Source organism: Lycium ferocissimum, chromosome 6 (genome assembly GCF_029784015.1).
Source record: "Lycium ferocissimum isolate CSIRO_LF1 chromosome 6, AGI_CSIRO_Lferr_CH_V1, whole genome shotgun sequence".
In the NCBI taxonomy this organism is placed as follows: domain Eukaryota; kingdom Viridiplantae; phylum Streptophyta; class Magnoliopsida; order Solanales; family Solanaceae; genus Lycium; species Lycium ferocissimum.
In genome coordinates, this window is record NC_081347.1 from 22,555,116 (window position 1) to 22,560,930 (window position 5,815).

Sequence of the window (5,815 nt, forward strand, 5' to 3'; positions counted from 1 at the left end):
ACCTCTTTGTTAGGTGGGTTTAGCTGTTATTATTATGATTATCTTATACTCGGACTAATGGCGAACAAGTGTGGTTATGGCGTCTTAGACCAACCCTCATCTCCATTCCGAAAAGGGTCGGTCAACGATGTATGCTGAGTACCCATTGTTTATTGTACTCACGCTACACTTGCTGCACCTTTCTTTGTTTGCAGATTCGATCCCTAGCACTAGTGGAGGCCGCGACTACCAGGTTCCCCGTTAGAGTTGTTCGTGAGATTCGGGGTGAGCTCCATGGCTTTTGCATGGCTCCAGATTTCTCCGTATCTTTATTTCACTGTCTTTCCTATTTTCAGACATATTATGATGTATTAGACTCTTATTACTCTTAGTTGGTCCTTGAATTATGGTGACATCTTATTCTGGCGATTTATTGCAATAACTACTGAGTATTTTATTTGAGATTTCTTAAGACTTATGAAATGACTTGTATGCTTTATATTCCGCACTTAGATTTTATTTCAATTATGGTTGTGTTGGCTTACTAGGACAGTGGGACTAGTGCCATCACGACTTGAAATTTTGAGTCGTGATAAATTAGTATCAGAGCCCTAGGTTAATCGATCTCACCAATAGAAAGACACTGTCTATTAGAGTCTCGGATGGGTGCAAAGAGCTCCATACTTATCCTCGGGAGGCTATAAGATATTTAGGAAAATTCACATCTTTGATTCCTTATCGCGTGTATTTGCTTCTGATGTGCTCTAAGATCTCTTTGTTTCATTCTCTCACAGATGGTGAGGACAGGTCAGCCACTGTAGGTGGTCAGGGTCTAGCACCCGTACCTGCTCCCTAAGCTGCTAGGGGAGGTAGGAGATGAGGTAGAGGTTGAGGTGGGGCTGGAGCTTGTGCTTCTAGAGCGCCCACAGTAGCTCATGATTATGCCCGTGAGGCGTCTCCCCAACCAGAGGGCGGTGACCAGGTCAAGGGTGAGGTACCTGTGGAGGTACCGAGTCAGGCTCCCCCAGTTCCCACCATTGCATAGTTTCTTCAGGATGCTATGGCTCGCCTTTTAAGTTACTTTGATTGAATGTCTCGAGCGAGATCCGCATCCGAGAAATTTGTTTAAGAGACCTCAGACTCGGGTAGGAGCACAGACCCTCGAGCAAGTAGCTACAAGTTTCAGGACTCCAGCAGTGCGGCCAACCGCTGCTGTGGCTCCTCGGGATATTTGGGCCTAAGGTTCAAGTGCTGTTACTCCGGGTATATCTCTTTCGGGTATTATTGCATGGCGAGCGATTCAGCCTACTATTATTGTTGATGACCAGAAGAGATGGGATAATTTAACAAGATGAAGCCACAAATTTATGATAGACATCCAGATACTGATGCTTATGAATTCTTGGTTAGCTGCCACGAGAGATTAGACACCCTTAAACTAGTGGAGTCCAATGGTGTGGCGCTTGTGGCTATACAGATGATTAGCCCCGCCAAGCAGTTGCGGAGGGAATTCTTAGAGACTAGTCCTATTGGATCACCTCCACTCACTTGGGAGGAGTTTTTGAGAGTCTTCTTAGTGAAGTGGGTCCCTTTCAGCTTGCGTGAGAAGAAGCGTGAGAGGTTTGATCATCTGGAGCAGGGTCCTATGAGTGTTACTGAGTACGAGATGGAATTTCATGCCTTGTTCCGTTATCCCCTGACTATTCTACCTGATGAGGCGGAGAGGATCCACAAGTTCATTCGAGGGTTATCGCATCATCTCAAGGTTGCTGCTATGTTTGATGCCTCTTTAGGTAAGGACATTCAGGGTGTTGTTGATGCTGCACGGGGTATGGAGACCCTTAGGCACCAGGAGTTTGGGGTTAGGTCTGTGAAGAGGCCTCGTTCTTCGAGAGGTTTTAGAGGTTCCTTTATCGAGGTCGTGATCACCATAGTAGAGGCCATCATTCTCAGTTCAGTTGGCCAGTCCAGGCATCTATCTAACCTTCTGAGGGTGGTCGTAGTTTTGGATACAGTCCGGGGCATAGCTCTCAGTCATCATATTCTCGGCTTCTCCTCAGCCAGTAGCCCATGGTGGATGTTTTGAGTATGGTCAGGTTGGGCACTATGCCAGAGATTTCCCTAGAGCTCGACATGGTGGTTCGCACCCCAATTCTTAGATTTCTACTCCAAGGCCAGCTATCCATCGAGAGATGGTCCTCAAAGTAGTTGAGGGAGTCATCATTCGAGTGGAGATGGCACTCAGACAGACCGTGGACGTAGTCATGGAGGTGCCCAGTCTAGTGGTGGTGGAGCCCAGTGTTATGTATTTTCGGGTAGACTAGAGGCAGAGGCCTCAGATGCTGTGATTACAAGTACTATTTTCGTTTGTCACCAGTCGGCTATTGCCTTATTTGATCTAGTTCTACTTATTCATATGTGTCTTCTTACTTTGCATCGGGTCTAGATATGATGTGTGAGCCTCTTGATGTTCCTGTTTATGTTTTTACTCCGGTGGGATAGTCCGTAGTGGTGGATAGGGTGTACCGATCCTGTGTAGTCATTATAATGGGTTATAAGACTTGGATTGATTTGATGATTCTAGATATGATCGATTTTGATGTGATTTTGGGCATGAGTTGGTTATCCCCGTACCATACTATCATGGATTGTCATGCCAAGACGGTTACTTTAGCCATGCCTGGAATTCCTAGGTTACAGTGGAAGGGTACGGTTAGTCACGCGCCTAAATGGATAGTATATTTTCTTAAGGCGCGACGGATGGTTGAGAAAGGGTGTCTACCTTATATTGCTTATATTCGCGATACCAGTACCAAGACTCCTCCTCTTGAGTCAGTACCGGTTGTGAGAGAGTTTCCTGAGGTGTTCCCTACTGATCTTCCTAGTATTCCTCCGGACCAGGATATTGATTTCCATATTGAGGTTGAGCCGAGCACCAGGCCCATTTCTATTCCCCCTTATCGGATGGCTCCTACAGAGTTGAAGAAATTGAAAGAATAGTTGCAAGGTTTGTTGAGCAAAGGGTTTATTCGTCCTAGTGTGTCCTCGTGAGGTGCACTGGTATTATTTGTGAAGAAGAAGGACGAATCCATGAGGATGTACATTGATTATAGGTAGTTGAAAAAGGTCACCATCAAGAACAAGTATCCCATTCCCAGGATTGATAACCTGTTTGACCAGCTTCAGGGAGCATCAGTCTTTTCCAAGATTGACTTGAGATTCGGATATGATCAGCTTAAGATCCGGATGGAGGATATTCCTAAGACAGTGTTTCATACTCGTTATGGTCATTATGAGTTCTTGGTCATGTCCTTTGGGTTAAATAATGCCTCTGCAAAGATTTATGGAGTTGATGAATGATGTCTTTTGACCGTATTTGCACTCCTTTGTGATTGTATTCATCAATGATATTTTGATCTACTCTAGGAGTAGGGAGGAGCACGAGAGGCATTTGAGGATTGTTCTTGAGACTTTGAGGGAGAAAAAGCTTTATGCTAAGTTCTCCAAGTGTGATTTCTGGCTCAGTTCTGTGGCATTTTTTAGGCACGTGGTGTCCAAGAATGGTATCATGGTTGATGCACAGAAGATTGAGGTTGTTCGTGATTGGGTCAAGCCTATTACAGTTTCGGAGATTCGGAGCTTTGTTGGTTTGGCTAGTTACTATCGATGATTCATTGAGGGATTTTTTGCTATAGCATCTTCCCTTACCAGATTGACCCCAAAGGTTGTACCTTTTCAGTGGTCGGATGAGTGTGAGGTGATCTTTCGAAAGCTCAAAACCTTGTTGACTTCAGCTCCCATTTTGACTCTTCCCATAGAGGGAGAGGGTTTTACCGTGTATTGTGATGCTTCAAGGTTGGGTCTTAGTTGTGTTCTTATACAGAAAAATAAGGTTATAGCCTATGCTTCCAGGCAATTAAAGGTGCACGAGAAGAACTACCCCGTTCATGACTTGGAATTAGCGACGGTAGTGTTTGCTTTGAAGATTTGGAGACACTATCTCTATGGCATGTATTGCGAGGTTTTCACTGATCATAAGAGTCTTCAGCATATATTCAACCAAAAGGATCTGAACATAAGCCAGCGAAGATGGTTAGAGTTACTCAAGGATTATGATATGTCTATCCTTTATCATCCGGGCAAGGCCAATGTGATCGCGGATGCCTTAAGGGCGAAATCAGTGAGTATGGAGAGTCTTGCTTGTCTCCAGGTTACGGAGAGACCTATGGCTAGAGAGGTTCAGAGTTTGGAAAATTCCTTGGTTAGGCTTGATATTTCTTAACTCCTCTTAGTTGGAGCAGATTCGAGCTCAGCAGTTTGATGATCCAAAGTTATGCAAAATCCGTGATAAAGTGTTGACGGGGAAGACTCGTGAGGCAAAGCTTGATGAAAAAGGGGTTTTGAGGATTAAAGGATGAGTGTGTGTGCCTCGGACTGATGATTTGACTACTTTAATTATGGACGAAGCCCACAGCTCGAGGTATTCTATTCACCCTAGTGCTACGAAGATGTATCGAGATCTGAAGCAACATTATTAGTGGTGTCGCATGAAGAGAGATATTGTTAAATTTGTGTCTAAGTGTTTGAATTGTCAACAAGTGAAGTATGAGCATTAAAAGCCTGGTGGGATTTCTCAGAGGATGCCTATTCCTGAGTGGAAATGGGAAAGGATTGGCATGGACTTTGTGGTAGGGTTTCCATGGACTTTAGATAAGTTTGACTCCGTTTGGGTGATTGTGGATCGTTTGACCAAGTCATCTCATTTCATTCCTGTTCAGACGACTTATACTTCTGGGAAGCTAGCTAAGATCTACATTCATGAGATTCTTCGTTTGTATAAAGTACCTGTTTCCATTATATCTGATAGAGGGACTCAGTTTACCTCTTACTTCTGGAAGTATTTGCAAAGGGAGTTGGGTGCTCGGGTTGAGTTGAGCACATCATTTTATCCCCAGACTGATGGTCAGTGCGAGCATACTATTCAGGTTCTGCAAGATATGTTGAGAGCATGCGTGATTGATTTTGGTGGTCATTGGGACCACTTCTTGCCTTTGGCTGAGTTTGCTTATAATAATAGTTATTATTCGAGTATTGGGATGGCTCTGTTTGAGGCCTTGTATGGTAGGAGATGTCGATCTCCCATTGGATAGTTTGATTCTTTTGAGGTGAGGCCTTGAAGTATGGACTTGCTTAGAGATTCGTTCGACAAAGTGAAGATTATTTCACCGCTCAGAGTCTGCAAAAGCCGGACTAGAGAGTTCGTGATTTAGTGTTTATGGTGGGTGATCGGGTCCTGGCAAGGTTTCACCCATGAAGGGTGTGATGAAGTTTGGAAAAAAAGGAAAGTTGAGTCCTCGTTACATTAGTCCTTTTGAGATTATTCAGAGAGTTGGAGATGTTGCGTATAAGTTAGCACTACCTCTTGGTTTGTCGAGTGTTCATCTGGTGTTCCATGTTTCTATGCTCAAGAAGTATGTTTTGGCTAGTTCTCATATGATTAGATGGGATTCGGTGATGCTTGATCAGGATTTGTCTTATCATGAGGAGCCGATTGCTATCTTGAACCGTTAGATTCTCAAGTTAAGATCCAAAGAAATTTCTTCTGTGAAGGTTCAGTGGAGAGGTCGCCTGGTGGAGGAGGCTACGTGGTAGACCGAGTTGGATATGAGGGCGACGTACCCTCAGCTTTGTGAGGCCCCAAGTACGTCTTTTCCCTTTTCCTTTCTTTGATGTTTGAGGACGAAAATGTGTTTTAGTGGTGGATGATTGTCACGACCCAAACCGATGGGCCATGACTAGTGCCCGAGCTGGGCACCCATATACGACCTGCTAGATA